We start from the raw sequence: 24,989 nt of genomic DNA, 5'->3' as shown, positions 1-24,989 counted from the left end.
CTACTCAATCCTAACTTGAAGAATCCTAAAAACGTAATCTTCTTTTATAATAAAACAGCCTGAGTTCATAGATGATTCCTTGCTGAAGCAGACGACTGGTGCCAGGACTCCACTTGCTGCTTGCCAAATTCAGATACTCATTGCTAAATGCGGGACAGCTTTTTGTGGAGGTACTGGCATCTGCTCTTCATCTCAGAGTAGCTGGGGCTACCCTAGGAAGAAGAAATAAATAAAAAATAAAAAAAATCAGGCATGTCAGCATTTCTGCAGAGTTTAGGATTTCCTGACCTTTTCTTTAAAATAGCCTTGAGGCAGACTCAGAGGTTACCAAGCCAGGCCAGTCTGGTTTTATTCATGTAAAGCAGTAAAAATACTCTCAGATTGACTTTGGAGCTTTCTGGGAAGTTTGCAAACTGAGGCTGTTCTTTTACAACAAACTCTAGACAAGTCTGAAACCACAACAACAACCCAAAGCCCAGCCGCTGCTAAAGAGGGCAAAACTCATTCATGCTTAAAGCCACTGAAGGGACTCAAACCTTCTCCATCAAATCAACAGGTGTGAGGTTTATCAAGCTCATGATACAAATCCAAGATGAAGTGGCAATGAGAATAATACTGTCACACCAAAGCTTCTGCTCTTCTGGGCCTGAAGATCTGGTTCTCTTTGGAATGACAAAAACTCATTCCACATGGGAATGAACACTTCAAACCATCTTGAGATAAATATTTACAAGCAATAAATCTTTACCAAGTTAAAATTCAGTACAAGAAGAGACAACAACAAATGCCAGGGATGCATCCCAGGCCAGATGCACCTGACTGGTGTGCAGGACAAGTTAGAAGAGAAAACTACAGTTGCCTTTCAACATTTTGAGAGGTTCCTGAGAAGCAGTAGCTTGGACTACTGGCCTCTGCCCAGTGACATTAGCTAGCAAGAGCCCTAGCATGGGCCTCACTGCACTGCTCCCCTGCAGGGCCAGGCTTGCCCTCAGCCTTCCACAGAGCATCACTGGCTGCATCCAGTGCGAGCCAGGGCCCTGCCTGCTCCAAAGGCCACAGCTGCCCCACAGCCCCAGAGCTGCAGGGGCCTGACTGCCCTTGCCAACATCACTGCTCTGAGACAAGCTGGGCGCAATTTCCAGTGTTTTATACCACACACACACACACACAAACACACACACACACACACACACACACACACACACACACACAGTTCTCCCTCCCCTCCTGCACTGCAAATGCAATGAGGGGATGCAGCACCACTGCTGCAGCTGAGCCTGTGCAACTGCACTGCAGGAAGGGAGGGCCTATGCGGGCCTAACCCACCTCGGTGTTCATCTCAGCTTTTCTCCCTGCCTGGCCCTTCTCCTCCTTTAGCTTTCTATCCCTCTAGTTCACATTTACTATTAAATAATGTCTGTACTAGTGACTCTGGAATAGAGTCTTTCTTGCACCTTAATTCATGCAGAGGCTTCCCTTAATCATCAAATCTTTACTCCATCATTATCCACACTGGAGTTAGGAAAAGCTGTACACTGATACCTTCATTGAGATCCAAGGGACACTACTACTTCAGCCTTCCAAATTCTTTTCACATCTTTTTTCACATGGTAGTCTTCAGCACATGATTGCTGTCATTGTAGAACTCAGAAATTTGTGTCTTTCTTAAACCCAAAAGGTGCAGGGGAAATGGAGCCGACATTTGGAGACAGGTAGGAAGTAGAATGGGATGTCAAAGCCAGCAGCCAGGAAGAAGAGCAGCCACCAGGTGCTGGCTGGAGGTAACTGAGCTACTGCTCAATCCTCTGCTTCTTGCTCATCACAGGTCTGGTCAAGACAGAACCCCGTTTCTACAACAATAACAAAACAATTCATTACTCTCTGACCCAGATCAGGTTTTGCTCCATTCTAAAAAAGCAGGATTTGTGAACTAGCAATGGTTGAAAAAACATGTTTTTTTTTTTTTTAAATACCTGTTAAATAATGGAAGACCTCCAGGAAAATATCTGCTCTATTGCATTCCTAGTTTCTCATCTTAGGACTTAGCAAGTCCTTCTCCATGTCTACTGTTAAAAGGCTTTGGGAGGTAGCTCCCACTCCCTTCAGCATCTCCAGCAAAGCCTCCCCCAAAGGGGATGTCCTGTAAGTTTTATCTAGGTCCCAATTTCTGCTTGTACACACCAGGAAAATACTCAGCTTTTGCTGTCAAACTCCCACATGACTTACTGAAGAGGCACCTGGCTGTTTTAGAGTTTTATGTGTTAAAAATGAGATTAGTGCTTCACTATTAGAATACAGGAGTACGGGGTGTTGGTTGATTGTGAATTCTCATCAGGATGAACAAAGACAGCAGCCACATGTCAGGAAACTCTTGTGCTTTTAGGTACAGTAGTCTAAGGTCCAGCAGGCTACCTGCTGTGCAGACTCAAAAGCTGTTGGCGGACAAAACCCTTAAATTTGCACAAGAGAGTTTCACAAGTGCTTCCCAATAAGCCCTCAGTGCTGCTCAGTGCCCTTCAATCATCTCTCAGCTCCTCCCAAGGACCTTCTCAAAGCTGCTGACTCACAAGCCACAGCACATGGCCACAAGCTCCCCACACCCACTGCAAACTTCTGAACTGAGCATGGAGTAGAACAGGACAGCCGTGTATGCCCAGGCAGAATGAAGGAGGGACTGAGGGAATATCACCATTCTGTAGATCCTGTGTTGGTGCAGCCACGTGGATAGTGCAGAGCTGGAGTCAGCAATGAGGGTGACAGAGAGACAGAGGGACAAGAGGGCGAGAGGGCCCCATCTGCCTGGCCCTGGGACAGCCTCTTATGTACAGGAGATTTTTCCTGCAGAGCCAGCCTTTTGAGGCCTCCTCCAGGGAATGAGTTGAGGTGGGGATTGAGCTCAAGTCTTCAGGCAGAGGAGAAATTTGGCTCAGGACAGTGCTGCTCCACCCCTGCAGGATCCTCTCTTCTCACCACAGCCTTTCTGTCACAGCACTTGGAATGTCTGAGGCAAAACATGCTTAGGCCTGCTCCTGCACATTCACATCACAGCTTTTATACCACCAGCAAGTCTGCTGAAACTTTACACAGCGTACAGAATATTAAAAATGCACAAAATACCTGAGCAGGTCTTGCTGGAGCGTTTCTCTCCGAAGGCCCTGGAGATGTTGCTTGGCTGCTGCTGGTGGGGCTCTGAGATGGAGCTGTTTTTCTGTAAGGATGGTCCAATATTTCAAATTACAAGGCCTAAATATCAACTGTCATAGTCCTTTCCTTGCAGAGCTTCAGTGCCAGGACTCAAGGAAACAGCATGAAGATGAGTTGAAGGAGCTTTAGGCAGGATATCAGGAAAACATGCGTGCCCCAGAGGGTGCTTGAGCACTGCAGCAGGCTCCCCAGGCCAGTGGTCACTGCAGCAAGGCTTCAGGAAGTGTTTGGACAGCACTCTTGGGCACCTGGTGTGATTCTGTGCAGGGCTAGGATCCTGGCAGGTCCCTCTACCTCAGCATATTCTAAGAACCTAGGCTTCATTTCCCAGGGCTTTCTTCTAAAAAGGCTCTTTTCCTTCCCCAATAGACTGAACTTACCTAGAAAGTATTAACTTCAACTTCGCTCTATCGTTTTTACTGTAGCCAGGCCAATCAGTCTGAAGGGTTTGAAACAGATGCTCCTTCAGACTGAAGGAATTATCCTTTGCATTCAGGTCAGCAACCTACAGGCACACATTTCAGAAAACAAATGTTCATTACATCTATGTGCAAACTACAGAAATCTAAAAGGGCTACTTCAGTTGGGATGGCAAAACATGGCTCTCATGGTATTGTGAATGTCCTCAGGGTGAAAAATCCTGCCACTGCCCTGGGCAAACACAGCAACAAACGTCACAGCTTCAGGGAATCAGTTCCTTAAAGTCACTGTAGGATCAACTAAAAGTGTGTCCATGTTGAATTTGAGTCCTTTGACTAAGTTCCAAAATGCTTTTTCCTAGCTAAAGAGGAAATATTCCTATTTGATATATTATGCAGATGGGGAATATTTAAAAAGGAAGGAAGGAAGGATCTCCTGCATCTTTCAATGGGTGTGCATTTTATGAAAGCCTATGAGAAAGAAATCCCAGTGGAACTTAACTCGAAGGACTATTGGCAAAGTCTCTAATTTCAACCGGTGAGGAAGTAGTAAATTATGAATAGTAGAATAGCATGATGGAAGAAGCACTGGCACAAGTTTCACGATCTCACCTCCTGAAGGATTTTTCCAAGGGAATCCTTGTCCTTTTGCCTGACTCCATCTCTCTGCAGCCGAGCAAGTAACTCTGGCTCCTTGTAATCCCTCAGAGCAAGTAAATGAATCACCCTGTCCCTGTAGGGCCGGCCGTAAACAGCAGCACAACCGCTCCAGTCAATGTCTGCAAGTCTCACAGTCATCATCCTCCTCTTCTCAGGCACAGGACCTGAATTGCTTTGTTGGGCTCCTCTGACCTCTGCTTTTTCTCCTAAAGTGAGGAAAAACCAGAAACAAATAGTTCAAATTGGAGGTTTGGAGGAGGAAAGGAAGTTGATTCAAAAGGATGTACCAAGACTTTTGAGCCTCTGTTCAGTATTTACAGACCTCCAAGAATCTAAACAGTGAAGCATTAAACAGAAACAGTCATTAAAAGCTGGTAAAGGAGTGATACTGAATGGGAAGTTTTTATGAAAAATTTTTTATGCATGAAGCTTTTATGTGATTTCCCCTGTTCGTAAGCTCAAGCATTGAGCTATGTCTAGAATGACATGGACAGTGGGATTAAGTGCAACCTCAGCAAGTTTGCCACAACCAGAGGCATGGGATGCCATCTGGAAGGACCAGGAAGTGGGGCCTTTGGAACCTCATCAGATTCAACAAAGCCAAGTGCAAAGTGCTGCATCTTTGGGTTTGGGACTTTCCCTGACACCAAGACAGGCTTGGAGATGAAGGTGGGGAGGACTTGGAGGTGCTGGTAGATGGGAGGCTAAATATGACTAAAAAAACATACAGATATCCAGTAAAAAATGAAATGGAAGCATATCTAAAAGTGGTCCATCAGTTTAATACCCTTCATGCTGGGATCGTGTGGCTCCTTTTGTTCTTGGCTCCTGCACTCTCTGCTCATCTCTTTGGCTTTGCTCATGGCAAGCATTTTATCAAAATCAAAGGATGGGATTTTTCCACCCTGTCTAACTCTGTTTTCTCACCTTTGGAGCTAGAAATCTTCCCCTGCACCCTGACAGGCACTGGGATTCCAGATGGAGTCCGAAATTTATCTTTCTCTTGTAGCTCATGCGTGGAGGTGGAAATGGAGCTGACACTTGGAGAGAGGTTCAAAGTTGAGCAGGATGTGGAAGGCAGGTCCAAGGAAGAAGGACAGCGACCACCAGCTGTTGGCTCAATATCACAGGGCTCTTGGTCAATCCTCTGCCTCTTGGTCCTCACAGGATTGATAAAGGCAGAAGCCAGAGGCCGTTTCTGCAAAGATGATTCCAATTAGTTTTGCTCTGAAAAAGCAGCATTTCTGACCTGGCCATGGTTGAACACACACCTTTCTTACCTAAAATGGCCTGTCATACAAGGAGGTGCTGCAGCTAAATATGTTCTCTATTTCATTCCTACTTTCTCACCTGAGTATTCAGCAAGTCATCCTCCAACTCTGTAGCTAAATGGCTTTGGGAGAGACATTCCCTTCAGCACCTCTATCAATCTCGTTCCCTATTTCTGCTTAGACACCCCAGGAACACACTCAACTCCTGCTGTCACACACCCACATAATTCACAAAGCAACCCCAAGAAACCGCCAGTACCGTGCTGATCACAGCGTGTTCAGTGCAGAGATGATAACAACAGAGAGAAGCCCCAGTCTGACTGCAGGTCTCATTCCTGCTGTTCTCCAGAGGAAACCCTGGATCACAGCCTCTTCCCTACCGAGCACACGCTGCTCCCACCTGTGCACAGCAGCAGCTCAGAGCAGCATTGCCAGACACAGCTCTGTGCCCGCCTGTTGACAGAAATTCTGTAGGCATGGAGGTAGGACATAAGAGGATGCTGGGCCCTGCAGCATTTCCTGCTCTGGCTGGGAAAAGAGCTAGGGAAAACCAGAGCTGTTTAAAGACAATTCTTTAAGGTATAGAAAATATACCTTTCATGCAGTGTTTTCCAAGATTCTGAATTTTTTCCTTGCCCTCTTGTATTGATTTTAAGCCTGACAAGTCCAAGGTATTCCCTGATGATTCAGAGTCCCCTCCTCACACATGGGATAGCCTGAACCAAAATGGGAGCCTAAATGCTGCTTAGGACAGAAAAACAAGTTTCCTACAAATGCCTCAGTACTGGAATATGTCCTTATCATAGACTTCAATAAGATTTCTCTTCAAACAGTAGCACTGGCATTACCGTGCATGATTTAGGTACTAGAGCTGCCGTATCATCAAGAACCCTCCACAGACACAGCTAGGTACCAAAAAATATGTCCACATCTTGTCCTTAGCAGAGTTTCCCACCCACTTGTGACAAACAAGTCATGTGTGTGCAGCTTGTTGCAGGCTTTGACATTGTAACCATCAGGAAAAGTATACAGGAATCCCAGTAGAAGTATACACTTGCAAGTTTATATACTATAGAGACAGCACTACTGCTTGGACACCAAGAGCAAGTGGGAGAAAACATCATATATGTTAGAGAATGCTTAAAACTTCACAAAATACCTGAACAGTTCTAGGTGGAGTATTTCTTTCAGAAGGTCCCAGAGACAGTGACTGGCTGGTGCTGGTGACATTTGGAGCTGGAGCTGTTTTTCTGTAAGGATGGTCCAACATTTCAGGTTACAAGGCAAAAATAAGAGTCATCATTTTTACCTCACAGCGAAAACAGACCTTCATTTCCCAGAGGGTTTTTTTGAAATGGTTGTTGTCCTGACTGAACTTACTGAAAAAGAGTCACCTCCAATGTCTTTCTATCTCCTTCATTGCAGCCATGCCAATCAACCTGAATGTCTTTGAAGAAATGTTCCTTCAGACTGAAAGAATTCTCATTTGCATCCAGGTTGGCTACCTACAGGCAGACATTTAAAACATCAATATTCATTACACCTGAAGGCAGACTACAGATGTAAAACTGGTAGTACAAAGCTAAAGCAAAGCTGAAAAGAAAATCATGCACCAGTTTTCCAGGATTTTTGTTTGATGCAAAGAACAAAGCAGCTGTCATGTAAGAAGCAACAATATTAAACACGTGTGGTCCATTTGGGCTGTAGAAATTTGGATGTAATAAATGCCAAACTGCTGCAAGCATGGAGGAAATGGATGCTATGAAAACCTTTCCCTGCACCAGGGATCCAGGTTTTTTGGTTTTTACACAGCTTTGGGAACCAAGGTACACTATGCCAGAACTCTCAGTCTTCACCATTTGAAATACATGGAGAGACCAGGTTTTTCCTTTCTGTTTTCATTTTCTTTTTTTGAGTAGGTCCTGAAGAACACCATCTCCATGAGCAAGTCCATATTTTTCCACCCTCAGGAGGACACCTGCTGCCCTCTTGTTTCCCCCAGCTACATTGCCATGGCAGAACACAGCCTGGACCTGTAAGGGGCAGGATTTCATCATCCCATGAAGCACCACAGGATGTTGGCATTTGTCTCTGCAAACAGAACTGCTTTTCTTCCTCAAGTGTCTGCTCAGAGGAAACTACAGCTTCCTATGGAACGCTTATAGGAGATAACCTACCCTAGAGCTACACTTCAACAGCTTAACAGTAACAAAGATATCCAGAATCGGGAATTCACTTTTTAAAAGCAGAACTCAGGCTGTGTTGGAAGAGAAGGAAGACTGTGAGTATAAGAGCTCAGCAAGTTCTCCCTACTGGTTTTTCATGTATAGAAAAAAACAACACCACCTCCCTGTGAAGCTAAGAAAAACGTCAATAACAGCTTTTCAGGATGTAGTGCTGTTCACACAGCCCTTTTGGAATGCAAACCAGTATCTTCAGGCAGTTCACACTGCAAACAAGAAACTACTCCTTCAAAATCTCCTTCAACATGAACAAAAATAAACAGAAAGGAGAATTTTTTTCATTTCTTACCCTCTAAGGAGCTGAGCTTTGAAATCTTATCATCACTTTTTTCATAGCTAAAAAGGAAATATTGCTACTTGATATGTTAATGCTTGCATAATTCAGCAACAGCCTACATTGAGAATATTGAATAAGGGGAATATTGAAAAAGGAAGGAAACAGCCAGTGCATCCTTCAGTCCAAGTGAATCATATATGAATGGCTGTAATAAAGAAATACCAGAGGCACTAAAATGACAAATGGAATATTATGAGAAATAACAGGTGCCAAGGAAGCTGAAGACTCAATCCACACAACAGCAAAGAAACTCTGTGCTCAAAGTTAGGCCACCACCTTTATCATGTAGGATTTGCCTGGAACACCCTTCCCTGGAAGGCAATCCCCACAGATCCAAGTAGAAGGAAATACCATTGAGAGACCACCAAATCCGTTCAAATGATATACTGCCCTATACAGCTACCAAGATTCTCTCCTCTGAAACTTGCCCCAGGTATTTTAAGGACCTCAGCTAAGTGTTTTGCCTAGCTGAGAGTTTCACCTTGTGAAGTTACTTTATGAAGCAATTTAACAGTGCAAGGGAAAGAGGGAGGATTAAAATAAGGCATGAGAAGCAACAACATTACAAAGAATTTATCATTGCCAGCTATTCTAGAAAAACAACAACAAGGCCTCCAAAGTTTTGAAGATTTCTTTCTTTTTGTCACATGGACTTGCAGTTGGGTGGAAACTGGGTAAAGTTGATGGGAAAATGTAAACAAGGAGCATTTCCTAAGCCTGTCATTGGTTTCTAATTGAAACCCTAAAGTAAGGCTGCTAAGAGTTAGCATTTCTGGCAGCAGCTCCAGGATCTCACCTCCTGAAGGATCTTTCCAAGGGATTCCTTGTCCTTTTCCACAACTCCCTCTCTCTCTAAGCAGGCAAGTAGCTCTGACTTCTTGTAATTCTTCAGAGCCAGTAAATGAACCACCCTGTCTCTGATGGGTCGCTGAGAAACAGTACTGAAAAGACTCCGGATGTATTTTGCAGGGTTCATGGGCATCGTTCTCTTCCTCTCAGGCACAAGATCTGGAGAGCTGTGTGGTGCTCTCCTGAGCTCTGGTATTTTCACTTCAGTAAAGAAAAAACAGAAAACGAATTGTCAAATGGGGAGCGGGAGGAAGCAAGGCAGTTGATTCAAAAGGATGTACCGACACTGTTGAAACGCTCTTTGTTCAGAATTTATAGATCATTACAAATCAAGATAGTAAAGCATTGGGAAGAAACAGTCATTAAAAAGCCCACGTAAAGGAGTGATACTGGAAGGGAGGTATTTATGAAAAACTCTTTATATGCACAGTGGTTTTCATATGATTTCTGCAGTTTGTAAGCTCAAGCACTGAGCTATGTCAAGAGTTATATGGCCAGTGGGATTAAATGCACCTTTGGCAAGTTTGACAACACCAGAGGCATGGGGTGCCATCCAGAGGGACATGGAGAACCTTGGCAAGTAGGGCCCTGGGAACTTAACAAGGCCAAGTGCAAAGTGCTGCATCTTTGGAGTTGGGACATGGCCTATCCCAGCTGGGCATGGGTGCTGGGATGGGATGGGGAGCCTGGGATGAAGGTGGAGAGGACTTGGGGGTGCTGGTGGATGAGAGGCTGGACAGGAGGCAGCAACGTGTGCTGGCAGCCCAGAAAGGCAACCGTGTCCTGGGCTGCATCAGGTGAAGTGTGGCCAGCAGGTCAAGGAAGGGGATATGACACAGCAAGCACTGTTTTGAAACCAGGAATTTGTGCTTAGTGGCTGAGGGAGACTTCATGCGTATTGGTGAGAAATCCGGGAGATTTGTGTCTTCCATCACACACACACAGACTGACCTTTCTTTACACGCTCCTTCAGTCTTGCAATGTACGTCAAATTCTTAATGCCTTTCTCCACTTCCTGTTCCTTGGACCATGCCTCTCTGATATTTGTCCGCAAACCTAATTGCACAAACATCACACACTTCAATTATTTAGAACACTGTAAACATGCCAGTTGTCAAGGGAAGACACTACTAATGTTTTGAGTTCAATCCAATGTGGATAAAGAAACTTCCCACAGCATTCAAACAAAACACCTCCTAAAACCATACCCCTGAATGACTTCTAAAGAAAATTACCTGAAACCATAAGCAAGCATTAAGATGAAAATTAGGTAAGAGTTCTTCACCCAGAGGGTGGTCAGGAATTGGGACAGGCTCCCCACAAGACTGCGTACGGTACCAAGTCCACCAGAGCTCAGAAAACATTTGGACAAGTTCCACAGGCACCTGGTGGGATTCTTGGGGACAGAGCTGCACTTTCATCCAACTCTGATTCTGATTCTCTGATTCTGTGACAAGGCCCAGTCCCTAACTGGTACTGCATGGAGTATGTTGCAAAGGCACCCTGTACCCTACCAGCAACCAGACCTGTCTCACCTGAGTTTCTCTGTGCCAGCCTAAAGCCAAAGCAGCACCAAGTTCCACAATTGTCTCACTGCTGCCAGTCCTCACACCCCAGTTACTGAATGTTAAATATTCCCTTAAGATCTGTGTAGACCACCACCAAGAATCACATGTGAAACAGAACGTTCCCAGTGAGAAATGTGAAGTTTTGTTTTGTCTCTCCAAAAAGCCACCCTGACACTAGTTTAAAATGCTCTGCACTAGGCTAAGGCAGAGCAAGAGCTGCACTTGCAGTGGCAGGGACGTCCCTGCAGGCAGGTGGCTGCAGCCACAGCCAGGTGAGAGCCTGATTTTCTCAGGGCAGCTGGCTGTACTTGGCTCAGTTCACTGCTGCAGGCAGCACCACTGAATGCCTGGAAGGGGAATATGCACCTTGAGTCTGCCTGGAACCAGGCTCCTTGGGGAAACAGCATTGAGAACAGATTAATAAGAAATGACATCACCTAAGCACGTGGTGCTTTGTGGGAAATGATGGGATTTGTGGGGAAGATGACATCAATATCTTCCTTTCAATTCCCTTGAAAAGAATCCAATGCAGCGTTGTGGCAACACTCACTTATTAACAACCAAGACAAAAAATTAAATCAAGCAAAGTTTCCCATGCTGGCTTTATTAAATGCTCTATGCAACTTCCTCAAAAACGCATAGGTTTTCTTCCAATTTCCCAATTAAATTTAAAGAATAATGACAGTGCCTAGATACTCCAGAATCAAAACCTTAGCTACCAAGGCAGTGAACTTAGGTGCATGAGGTAGTCCAAACCTTGACCTCAATGCTCCAAATTGCATCACATCAACCAGTATGTGAACAGGGAAGGACTGGCAGGCTTTCTCAGGGGAAAACAAACTAGTGGCTAAATGCAGTGACAAGAGACTGCAAGGTTGATCTGAGGCCATACCACCTCCAGTTGAGATCTTGGAACACAAGAGATCCCCCTGTCCCAGGAATATGCTGCAAAAATGAATTACCAAGTTGAAAATCTTACAAACATTGAGCAAAATGTGAAAGGCAACCATACCTCCAAGTGGGTTATACAATTTGACATTCTGTCCACTTCCACTGTGCGATGCCTCGCTGGCATTTGGCTAAAAGGAAAAAGATATTTTCTGTAAAAACTTCAGCCTACTCTCCATCACTGCTGATTAACTAGGCCTCTTGTTTTAAACAAGAGCTCTATTTGTGAAGGTTTGCTGTCACATCACTAGAAAGGGCTGCTTTGACACAGTTCTCCCTCTGCAAGCAACCGGCTACAAAACTGCCCTGAGAGAGCAACCCTCACTTAGCCTCTAATGCAGCCAAGCATTCAAGTAGCAAGTCATCCTTTCCCAGTTGCTGGAATTTATAGACACAGGCTTCCCTTGAAATCAAGTGCCTGAGTACAATTGAACTGACCAGTGTTCAGCTAAGAATGCAGGTGAGAATGGTTCACAAAAATATAAGAATTTTGGATGCAACCTGGTGCTGGGATTTATTTGGTACTAAGGAAGCACAATTTGGAGTCAACTCCAAGAAGAATTTCATCTGCATAAGGTGAACTTCTACTCTCAACAGGCATGAAAACCCTTTCTCTCGTCCTCAGCTCTAGATACAATTCTTTGCAGCTGTGAAATGGAAGCAGTTTATGCTTGGTTAATCATATAGAACAGAATTTGGGTTGCTTGGCTGATCTCATAATTTAAGGCATAATGTATCGCATTCTGCTGGAGGTTAAAACTCACTAAAATGTTCATCAGTCTAAGTACATTTTTAACAAAAACGACTACTGCCATCCAACTGCTTCATTCTGTAGGCAGAATTGTTTGAGATAAAATCTAAAAAGCTATGATAAATGGACTGAAAGATGCCCATCAATTTTCATGAGAAGGGAGACATCAATACCGAATAGACAATAGAATATTACTTAATTGAAGAAAATATGTAATTTAGAACCAATGAAGATTAATTTTTTTGTTAGCTAAAAATGCTAAAATTTCTTTGTTTGGAAAAGCTTTGAAAATGGTGTGCATGTGGCTGGAGTTCTCCACTATGCATCACAGCTGAGAATAAAGAAATGGCTACTCCTAAATCTAAAAAATATTGTTAGAGAGTTTCCTTTCTCCTGACATGTTCTGTGAGTACAGTGCAAACAAGGAACAATGAGAAATCCATGCATTTTGACCAAGAGCCATGCCCAGAGCATGAATTTCCTGAGTGTCCCAGCGTGGAGAACATCTGACTTTGCCTGGCACCTCCTCAGTGTCGTCCCTGAGAAACACATCCCTCAGAGAACTTCCCATTGCACTGGCACCTCTTCCGTGTGATCCCTGTGAGTTGCTTCCACCCGGGCCGCTGCCTCAAAGGAGCCCTTGGAGCACCAGTGGGGCCCCAGCCCTGCCCAACAGGTCCCGCGGGGTCAGCAGCACCCGACACCAACACCATGGCCAAGCCCCCACCCGCTGGCAGCCCGCAGCGCCCGACACCTGCCCCTCACCTCTTGGTCCTGGGGCCTCTGGGTCACCCTGACGGGCACGGCAGTGCTGTTGGGGGCCCTGTGGGACGCAGTGCAGAACGCTCTGGATTGTGCCCAGGCCCACGGCTCCGCCATCCCGCTCTGCCTCGGGTGCTCTGGCTCCCACACAGCCACTGAGCCTGCTGAGAAATCTGCAAAATGCAAAATATTTGTTAGGAAAATGTGTGTGAATTTGTCCCTGAGCCCCCCCATTTCTGCACAGAACTGTAAATAATTACCGCCACTCAGTGTGTGGATCGGCCTCTTGAACAACGTGCGCTAGAACCAACCAAGCTGGAACAACACTCGCTCTTGCTCTGACACCTCTGCTCTCAACGCTGCTGCTGAGGGGTCTGACCGGTCCTGCTGTGTGCTGGTGACAATGGCCACGTGTCCTTGGAAACGGGGAGTTCCATGTTCCAGGCTGGGTGGGATGTCACTGAGGAGCGGGACGCCACACAGCTGGGGCACAGGGAGTTCACAACGGGCACACATGGGGAATGCCCTATCTTATCCCATGACTGACTCAGCTCATTTCCAAGTGCAGAAAGGGGTGCTCTGGCCAAACCAGTTGCTGCAGTAGCTTTGCAAACCAGGGCTAATGAAGTGTTTCTGCACAAAAGTGCTGCACTTGGCTCTCTCTGAGGCAAAAGAGCAGCTTAACACCCCTATCCAGGGCAGCAAGGTGCAGCCCCCCCAGCACTGGGCAATCCTGTCATGGACCAATCAGTCTGTGAGGCTTCCAGCACATACACAGTCACTCAAATATTATCTCTTTGACAAAACCCCCTGACCTTTCCTCATCCCAGTCTCCTAAAAGGAAACAAGTCAGCAGCATGCCCAGGCTCCCATGTGCTGTGCAGGAGGAGCTGACATGGAAAGGCTCATGCTGGCCCTGAGCACAGTTACAGGTTGATAATTATGCTGACTGCAGCTGGCCATTGAAGTTACTGACACATGTAGATAACATTTTATACTCAGTTTATGATGGTTTTATTGTCATTTTCCCCCTACCCAAGATTATTCTTGATTTAAGTCAGCTGGCACCAAAAAAACGATGTCCAGTCATTACCAGGAGAGATAATAAGAGCATGTAGTTAAGAATGTGTTGAATATTACCATCCAAAGCACATTTTCAATGACATCTTGTATTTTTTTTCAAGACCATGTCTAGATCTCCCCATGTCTCATCTCCTGGCTGCCTCACTCACAAGGACAGTGCAGTCTGGGGAAAGAAAGGGAGGAAGCAATTTGTCAAACACCAGAGGCCACATCTGTGTCCCTTTTTGGGAATGACTGGATGGTGTTGATTATGGATCCTCAGTTATGAACTATTGGAAAGGCCTGTGTATGAGTCATGAAAGGATTCCATGGAGGTGTTACACTGGACTCCAGAATGTCCAACAACCTTTCTATATATTTTAAAGGTTATTGATGACAACTCCTGCTCTGGAGTTACCAGATGTGACCCCTTTGCACTGTTCATACATGAGTACCTTTGCCTTGCACAGTAATTCCATCTTTAGCTCAAAGAATGGGAATGAAGGAAGTAACCCTGTGGTATTTTGAGCCTATTTCTCAAAAGACAGCTAACCTATGTATAGAGGGATGGCCACTGCACCTCAGAGCAGGAGCCACCGTGGTCCTGATTGATAGAATATACTTGAAAATAAATGGGAAAAAATGTGACAGTTTATGTGCCACACATGGTTATGTCTCATGTAGAACAAAAAGGACATCACTGGTTATCCCTGAGCAGAATCTGAAAGTAACAGGTGGTAGTCCTGGAACAAAAGACCTTGAGACCCAGGCCCCTCAAAAACTTTCTTTGTCCGTGCTGCACATGTGCCTAGAGTGACATGTGGGTCACCTTCCTGCCAGTTCAGAATGTGCAGAACTGTACCTAAGTACGACTTCTCTTCAAAGTTTTCTAGAGGCAAAAAGGTTGCTGGGACAGGGGCACTGGGGGAATGTCAATAAGTAGTAGGTTGTCCTGAAGTCCCTTTTGCCGGGCAGATGCCATGGAGGTCTCTCGCCCAGAAGAAGAGCCAGGACCCGCAGGGCAGATCCCATGTCCTGGATCCAGCCAGAACGGGGGTAAATTTTTCACCAGCCAGGAGGAGCATGGCCAGAACCTTGGGGTAATTGGATATCACCTGCCACGTGGCAGGGGGAAGTGGAAGGGGTTTGTTCTTCCTCCACCGGTGTGCCATTAGTCATGGGGTGTGCCAAGTTCTGTATGGTGAACAATCATGTGTGACTTGTTCACCTCTTGTACACTCTCCTTTTAGTGTTATTATTACCATAAGGCTGGGCAGTTATCCCAGCTGGGCAAAGAGTAGTCCCAGAATCACTCTTACATGACAAAGTGGATTGCAAACACAAAGCCATTAATTGGAGTACTGAAAAACTTTTGAAACATTGGAAAGATCTATATTTGGGTCTGAAATGGCTCAGATTGTACAATCAAGACTCCAAAAATGTATAGTTTGTAAAAGAGACAACCCTAACACAGCTTACAATGTAGTGCTGAGAGCCATAAAATCTGGGGATGTTCCAAGTGAATAGTGGCAGATGGATTTTACAGAATTTCCCAGAAAATAGGGGTCTAAATCTCTCCTAGTTATGGTGGGTACCTTTTCTGTGTGGCCAGAAGACTTCCCTTGTCACACCAATCAGTCTAGGGAAGTGGTTAAAATATTGTTGAATAAAATAATACTTAGATTTGAGGTGCCTTTAGGAATGTCATCAGATAGAGGTTCCCACTTTATTGCAGAAGGGGTACAAGAAGTTAGGAAAGCCTTGGGAATAGCTTGGGATCTTCATACTCCTTATAGGCCCCAAGCTAGTGGCAAAAGAGAGAGAATGAATTATACCATCAAATTGAACTTGGGTAAAATATGTTAGGAAACCTCCTTGATATAGGTCCAAGCTTTACATGTTGCTCTACTTTAAAATAGAATTCAATTAGCCCTGGGAAATGAAGCCTAGGTTCTTAGAATATGCTGAGGTAGAGGGACCTGCCAGGATCCTAGCCCTGCACAGAATCACACCAGGTGCCCAAGAGTGCTGTCCAAACACTTCCTGAAGCCTTGCTGCAGTGACCACTGGCCTGGGGAGCCTGCTGCAGTGCTCAAGCACCCTCTGGGACACGCATGTTTTCCTGATATCCTGCCTAAAACTCCTTCAACTCATCTTCATGCTGTTTCCTTGAGTCCTGGCACTGAAGCTCTGCAAGGAAAGGACTATGACAGTTGATATTTAGGCCTTGTAACTTGAAATATTGGACCATCCTTACAGAAAAACAGCTCCATCTCAGAGCCCCACCAGCAGCAGCCAAGCAACATCTCCAGGGCCTTCGGAGAGAAACGCTCCAGCAAGACCTGCTCAGGTATTTTGTGCATTTTTAATATTCTGTACGCTGTGTAAAGTTTCAGCAGACTTGCTGGTGGTATAAAAGCTGTGATGTGAATGTGCAGGAGCAGGCCTAAGCATGTTTTGCCTCAGACATTCCAAGTGCTGTGACAGAAAGGCTGTGGTGAGAAGAGAGGATCCTGCAGGGGTGGAGCAGCACTGTCCTGAGCCAAATTTCTCCTCTGCCTGAAGACTTGAGTTCAGTCCCCACCTCAACTCATTCCCTGGAGGAGGCCTCAAAAGGCTGGCTCTGCAGGAAAAATCTCCTGTACATAAGAGGCTGCCCCAGGGCCGGGCAGATGGGGCCCTCTTGCCCTCTTGTCCCTCTGTCTCTCTGTCACCCTCATTTGCTGACTCCAGCTCTGCACTATCCACGTGGCTGCACCAACACAGGATCTACAGAATGGTGATATTCCCTCAGTCCCTCCTCTGTCTCTGTTTCACTCCTCCCTCACTCTGCCTGGGCACACACGGCTGTCCTGTTCTACTCCATGCTCAGTTCAGAAGTTTGCAGTGGGTGTGGGGAGCTTGTGGCCATGTGCTGTGGCTTGTGAGTCAGCAGCTTTGAGAAGGTCCTTGGGAGGAGCTGAGAGATGATTGAAGGGCACTGAGCAGCACTGAGGGCTTATTGGGAAGCACTTGTGAAACTCTCTTGTGCAAATTTAAGGGTTTGTTCGCCAACAGCTTTTGAGTCTGCACAGCAGGTAGCCTGCTGGACCTTAGACTACTCTACCTAAAAGCACAAGAGTTTCCTGACATGTGGCTGCTGTCTTTGTTCATCCTGATGAGAATTCACAACCAGCCATCACACCCCGCACTCCTGTATTCTTATAGCGAAGCACTAATCTGATTTTTAACACATAAAACTCTAAAACAGCCAGGTGCCTCTTCAGTAAGTCATGTGGGAGTTTGACAGCAAAAGCTGAGTATTTTCCTGGTGTGTACAAGCAGAAATTGGGACCTAGATAAAACTTACAGGACATCCCCTTTGGGGGAGGCTTTGCTGGAGATGCTGAAGGGAGTGGGAGCTACCTCCCAAAGCCTTTTAACAGTAGACATGGAGAAGGACTTGCTAAGTCCTAAGATGAGAAACTAGGAATGCAATAGAGCAGATATTTTCCTGGAGGTCTTCCATTATTTAACAGGTATTTTTAAAAAAAAAAAAACATGTTTTTTCAACCATTGCTAGTTCACAAATCCTGCTTTTTTAGAATGGAGCAAAACCTGATCTGGGTCAGAGAGTAATGAATTGTTTTGTTATTGTTGTAGAAACGGGGTTCTGTCTTGACCAGACCTGTGATGAGCAAGAAGCAGAGGATTGAGCAGTAGCTCAGTTACCTCCAGCCAGCACCTGGTGGCCGCTCTTCTTCCTGGCTGCTGGCTTTGACATCCCATTCTACTTCCTACCTGTCTCCAAATGTTGGCTCCATTTCCCCTGCACCTTTTGGGTTTAAGAAAGACACAAATTTCTGAGTTCTACAATGACAGCAATCATGTGCTGAAGACTACCATGTGAAAAAAGATGTGAAAAGAATTCGGGAGGCTGAAGTAGTAGTGTCCCTTGGATCTCAATGAAGGTATCAGTGTACAGCTTTTCCTAACTCCAGTGTGGATAATGATGGAGTAAAGATTTGATGATTAAGGGAAGCCTCTGCATGAATTAAGGTGCAAGAAAGACTCTATTCCAGAGTCACTAGTACAGACATTATTTAATAGTAAATGTGAACTAGAGGGATAGAAAGCTAAAGGAGGAGAAGGGCCAGGCAGGGAGAAAAGCTGAGATGAACACCGAGGTGGGTTAGGCCCGCATAGGCCCTCCCTTCCTGCAGTGCAGTTGCACAGGCTCAGCTGCAGCAGTGGTGCTGCATCCCCTCATTGCATTTGCAGTGCAGGAGGGGAGGGAGAACTGTCTGTCTGTGTGTGTGTGTGTGTGGTATAAAACACTGGAAATTGCGCCCAGCTTGTCTCAGAGCAGTGATGTTGGCAAGGGCAGTCAGGCCCCTGCAGCTCTGGGGCTGTGGGGCAGCTGTGGCCTTTGGAGCAGGCAGGGCCCTGGCTCGCACTGGATGCAGCCAGGGATGCTCTGTGGAAGGCTGAGGGCAAGCCTGGCCCTGCAGGGGAGCAGTGCAGTGAGGCCCGTGCTAGGGCTCTTGCTAGCTAATGTCACTGGGCAGAGGCCAGTAGTCCAAGCTACTGCTTCTCAGGAACCTCTCAAAATGTTGAAAGGCAACTGTAGTTTTCTCTTCTAACTTGTCCTGCACACCAGTCAGGTGCATCTGGCCTGGGATGCATCCCTGGCATTTGTTGTTGTCTCTTCTTGTACTGAATTTTAACTTGGTAAAGATTTATTGCTTGTAAATATTTATCTCAAGATGATTTGAAGTGTTCATTCCCATGTGGAATGAGTTTTTGTCATTCCAAAGAGAACTGGATCTTCAGGCCCAGAAGAGCAGAAGCTTTGGTGTGACAGTATTATTCTCATTGCCACTTCATCTTGGATTTGTATCATGAGCTTGATAAACCTCACACCTGTTGATTTGATGAAGAAGGTTTGAGTCCCTTCAGTGGCTTTAAGCATGAATGAGTTTTGCCCTCTTTAGCAGCTGCTGGGCTTTGGGTTGTTGTTGTGGTTTCAGACTTGTCTAGAGTTTGTTGTAAAAGAACAGCCTCAGTTTGCAAACTTCCCAGAAGGCTCCAAAGTCAATCTGAGAGTATTTTTACTGCTTTACATGAATAAAACCAGACTGGCCTGGCTTGGTAACCTCTGAGTCTGCCTCAAGGCTATTTTAAAGAAAAGGTCAGGAAATCCTAAACTCTGCAGAAATGCTGACATGCCTGATTTTTTTTATTTTTTATTTATTTCTTCTTCCTAGGGTAGCCCCAGCTACTCTGAGATGAAGAGCAGATGCCAGTACCTCCACAAAAAGCTGTCCCACATTTAGCAATGAGTATCTGAATTTGGCAAGCAGCAAGTGGAGTCCTGGCACCAGTCGTCTGCTTCAGCAAGGAAACATCTATGAAATCAGGCTGTTTTATTTTAAAAGAAGATTAAGTTTTTAGGATTCTTCAAGTTAGGATTGAGTAGATGATTATTTGTTAAAAACATAGGATTAGTTAGTCTAAGATTACAGAATTTAGTATTGAACTTTAGCAATAAAGAAGTTGCACTATTGTTAACAAGAGTACTGAAGTCTGTCCAAGATATATTTGGTTTATAGTTTCTTCATCCTACCCTAGGTCCCAGTTCCAGTAGCATGTTTTGGGGGTTTGTTAGAAATGACACCCAGTTGATTAGAGGAAAAACAAGGGATGAAGCTTTCCAGCCTTTCCTTTCCTTCTTCTCTGAATCTGTTATTTCCCTTTTTGAAAATGGTCAGTTTCCTCTGAATGTTAAAGAGCCCACTTTCGTCATATTTAATCTAGTAAGCTTCCTCTATACAGTCTACAGCTTCTCTAAACTGAGGGCTAAGATGTCCAGAGGAGCTGATGAGACTCCTAATCCAGAAGTAGACCCAAATGGGGAGAATTCTGAGTAATGCAGAAAATAAGAGAGAATGAGCCAAACCCCAAAAGAATTTTCTGATCCTCTGTGAGAACCCTGGGTTTGGTCTGGGGTCTTGAGTGGTGGTAAAGTCTCTCCTCCAACCCGTGCTTCCAAAGAAAAACTCCACAGCCTCTTGTTGTTTGGTCTCAAGGCAGTTTATTGCAAGTTATCTAACAGATTGTGTTCGCGGGCTGCGGCTGTTTGATCAGCGGCCCCGGCAGAGACACACACACTCCTGACACCCTCACTGTCCAGTGTCTTCTTCTTCTCTCCCCCCCACCCAGGGCTGCTGCTATCTTTCATAAGATATATTACATATAACATGTTTACAATTATTCCCCAATACCTACTACCAATATTACCAAGTGCTTTTCTACTCTAAACCAATCTGTGAATGCCAACATCACCAAGAACATGGAGGCAAGGAAGAAGAATGAGGAAGAATAGGATCAGCCCACTTTCCTCCATCTTAGAACTTCTGACCCCCATGTACAAAGTAAAAACCCCCCTGTACAGGTGCTAAAACCCCCCTGTACAATACTAAAACATTCTCCTCTCTGTTTTGTAACTACTTTTACTATACTATCTAACCCTTTGTGACTGCTCGTTCCGCCTTCAAAGCTGGTAATTCATTCCTTGGCTCAAACTCAAAATCACAGCTGTTTCCAGCTGCCTTCTGGGGTCTAGAATGCTTCTGACCAAGGCCTGGAACCTCTAAAAATGTCTGAGAGACATTTTAAGTTCTCACAACAGAGATGTGAGTGTGAAACCACAAAAAGTAGAGTGACCTCATAGGGTCAAAGTTACATCACAGAGATGTCTGTGTGATATCACAGAGATGTCAGTGTGACCTCAAAGAGATGTCTGTGTGACATCACAGACAGCTGTGTGACATCACAGTGATGTCATTGTGACATCCCAGAGATGTCTGTGTGACATCACAGAGAGCTGTGTGACGTCACAGAGATGCAAGGGTGACATCACAGACAGCTGTGTGACATCACAGAGATGTCATTGTGACATCACAGAGAGCTGTGTGATGTCAGAGAGATGTCTGTGTGACGTCAGAGAGATGTAAGCGTGACATCACAGAGATGTCCATGTGACACCACAAAAAGCTGTGTGACCTCATGGGGTCAAAGTGACATCAAAGAGATGTCTCTGAGACATCACAGAGATGGCTGTGTGACATCACAGAGATGTCAGTGTGACATCAGAGAGAGATGTGTGGCATCACACAGACATCTGTGTGACATCACAGGAGGTTGTGTGATGTCACAGAGATATCCAGGTGACATCATGGAGAGATATCAGTGTGAAATCACAGACAGCTGTATGCCATCACAGAGATGTAAGGGTGACATCAGGGAGATGTCTGTGTGATATCAGTGTGGCATCACACCGATGTCATTGTGGCATCACAAAAAATTTGTGTGACATCAGACAGATGTCACACTGACATCACAGACAGCTGTGTGACATCACAGAGATGTTATTGTGACATCACAGAGAGCTCTATGACGTCAGAGAAATGTAAGCGTGACATCACAGAGATGTCTGTGTGACACCACAAAAAGCTGTGTGACCTCATGGGGTCGAAGTGACATCAAAGAGATGTCTCTGAGACATCACAGAGATGTCCGTGTGACATCACAGAGATGTAAGGGTGACATCAGGGAGATGTCTGTGTGACCTCACAGACAGCAGTGTGATGCCACAGTGATGTCATTGTGACATCACAAAAATCTGTGTGACATCAGACAGATGTCAGTGTGACATCACAGATAGCTATGTGACATCACAGCGATGTCCATGTGACACCACAAAAAGCTGGGTGGACTCATGGGGTGGAAATGACATCACAGCGATACCTGTGTGACATCACATGCAGCTGTGTGACATCACAGTGATGTCATTGTGATGTCACAAAAATCTGTGTGACATCAGAGCTATGTCATTGTGACATCAAAGAGAGCTGTGTGACATCACAGAGATGTCAGTGTCACATCACAGAGAGTTGTGTGATGTCACAGAGATGTCATTGTGACATCAGAGAGAGCTGTGTGACGTCCCAGAAATGTCAGTACGTCATCACAGACAGCTGTGTGACATCAAAGTGTTGTCATTGTGACATGCCAGAGAGCTGTGTGACATCACAGACAGCTCTGTGACATCACAGAGATGACTTTGTGACACCAAAAAAAGATTTTTTACCTCATGGAGTCCAAGTGACATCACAGAGATGTCTGTGTGACATCCCAGAAATGTCAGTGTGACATCACAGACAGCTGTTTGACATAACTCTGATGTCAGTGTAACATCACAGATATGTCTGTGTGACATCACAGAGAGCTGTGTGACGTTACAGAGATGTCAGGGTTACATCACAGACTGCTGTGTGACATCACAATGATGTCATTGTGACGTCAAAAAGGTCAGTGTGACATCACAGACAGCTGTGTGACATCACAGATATGTCATCCTGACATCACAGAAATGTGGATGTGACAGCGCTGAGAGCTGTGTGACATCACAGAGATGTCTGTGTGACACAACAGGAGGTTGTGTTATATCACAGTGATGTCCATGTCACATCACAGAGAGCTGTGTGACGTCACCAAGAGGTCAGTGTGACATCAGAGACAGCTGTGTGAAATCACAGAGAAGTCAGTATGACATCATAGGGATGTCCATGCGACATCGCAGGCAGCTCTGTGACATCACAGTGATGTCATTGTGACATCACAAAAAGCTGTGGGAGCTCATAGGACCAAAGTGACATCACAGAGATGTCTGTGGCTGCACCACTTCTGCTTTGGTTCCTGCCTGCATCTAGAAGTGCCACAGATGTGCCAAGTGGGGCCAGTGGCCCATATGCCAAGGGCAGTGTAGTCTGGAGGGCATGAATGAAGAAGAGCCATCCCCACTTTTAAACCTTACCAAAGGCACCAAGAAATGTCACTTTGTAGCTTTAAGAGACAGCTGACAACTCAGAAGGAAATGCTGAGTGTATTCACAGGCTGAAAAAAAGGGAATCTTCCAGGCAAGTTAAAGTTTCAGAAGCTTTATTTTCAATCCTAAACTATAATCCTACTCTACAATCCTACTCTACAAAACTACTCTTCAGTCCTGTTCTTAGCTGGTTATAGTGTAAATGGTCCTGATGTGATTATCGCAGTTGGTAGATAGTTCTTGTTGGTAAGTAATGGAGGGAGGGAACAGCTTTGTGTGTCCTTTTGAGGGATCGCCCCAATTTTCTGGTGTCCTCCGTTCATTTTGGGATACCACACCTCCTCTTTGGGCATCTCCACCCAGCGATTTTGGCTTCCACTCCTTCCACTTTGGGGTCCCCCTTTAACTTTGTGCACCCCATCCCCATGTCCCACACATGCCCAGCGTCCCCAGTGTGCACTGAATGGCCAGCAAGGGACTGGGGAATGCTGGGACCCACAGTGATGTCAGTCTTCTCTCCTGGTTACACATAGGACTCCTCGGCCCTTTCTGGGGTGCCCTGGAGTGCCAGAGCCATGGTGAGGAAGTGTCTTTGCTGCCATCCTGTGCAGGATCATGCCTGGCCCATTATGGCCTCATGTCCCCGTCTCTCATTGTCCTCTGACATTCCCTGTGTCCCTGCACCCCTCTCAAGAGCAGGACTTTGGTGCCAAGCCCAGCGCTCCAAATCCACGCGTTGCCTCTGTCCTTGTGGTATCCCCGCACGTACTTTATGGACAAGAATAGCCCTTAGTTAATCTAAGAATTGATACCTGGCTAACAAGATAATGACCCATCACTCTCACTGGTTTGCCCCCTCCTCCCTACCTTCTTTTAGGTGCCGAGGCAATGAGATAATGCTTGAGCTATGCTAAAAGCTGTGCAGAAAGAAGTAGTTACTTTGTACCCAGGGATGGGAATGAAGCACTTTCTAGAAATCAGCAAATTTAGCAGAACAAGCTAACTGCAAAAGACTCACCAGTGCCTATTTGAGCAGACAATCTTGTAGAGCATGTGCAGAAACAGAGGTAAAACAGCTGAAGCCCGAGGAAGCCTTCTGAGCCTTCACCCAAAACGACCACCAGAGGCTGATGACAACCTCTTGTAGAAATTGCACATGGTCTACAAGGGCTTACAGAATCATGTAATTAGAAAATATATTGCAATATGAAGGTTAGGAATGTATCATGGTCACATTAAGTTAAAAAGGTTTAGAAGATTGTTCTGTACAAAGAATGGACAAGTGGTGATTACGCGGGCGGAGGGAAGACAAGCACAGTCAGTATGATTGATAAGCAAGCTTCTTTTATTCAAAAATCCTGTCCGTTTATATAGGGTTTGCTACAAGCAAAGTCAGCAACAGCTCTCATGGGTCAAGTTTACAAAGGTCTTTGTTTTACTTCTCCTACGGGTGGTTACAGCTGTAGCTAAGTTCTCCAAGCCAAGTTCTCATTGCTAAGTCATGCCTTCCAAGGACAGAGCATATCTTCGAGGCTATGCCTGTCCTTATTATCTCATTCCGAACTTGCTCTATTTCCCAGGCCTAGAGAGACCTTGTACAGTTTCCCAGGCCTAGACACAGAGCCTGTTTCCCAAGCTTTGTTCCCAGGCCAGACACAGGCTGATTCTGATTCTGGGGTCTTAAACAGTGGTATCAATGAATAACTGTTCCATTGATCCATGACCCCTCTCCTGCAACCATTCTCCAGCAAAAATTGCTAAGTTTCTCTATCAGTCTATTTACAAAGTAACTGGTTATCCTAATAAATTTAGATACATTTCCCTTTTGATTACAAATTAAGCATTGCACCTTCAAGGCATATCCAGGGATGCACAGGTGACACTGCGCTCATTGTCTCAAACAAGGTGAGCGCAAACATAGAAATCCCCCCCGACACTTCAACATGTAAGCTGTTATCCAACTGCACAAACACCTTCTCTCCTAAACCAAATCAGTGCTTCTGTGTTTGCTTTCATGAACTTAGAATGCACTTTTCAGGACTTTGA

Source organism: Lonchura striata, chromosome Z (assembly GCF_050655825.1).
Source record: "Lonchura striata isolate lonStrDom1 chromosome Z, ASM5065582v1, whole genome shotgun sequence".
Taxonomy (NCBI): Eukaryota; Metazoa; Chordata; class Aves; order Passeriformes; family Estrildidae; genus Lonchura; species Lonchura striata.
Note: the sequence above shows the minus strand (reverse complement) of the source record.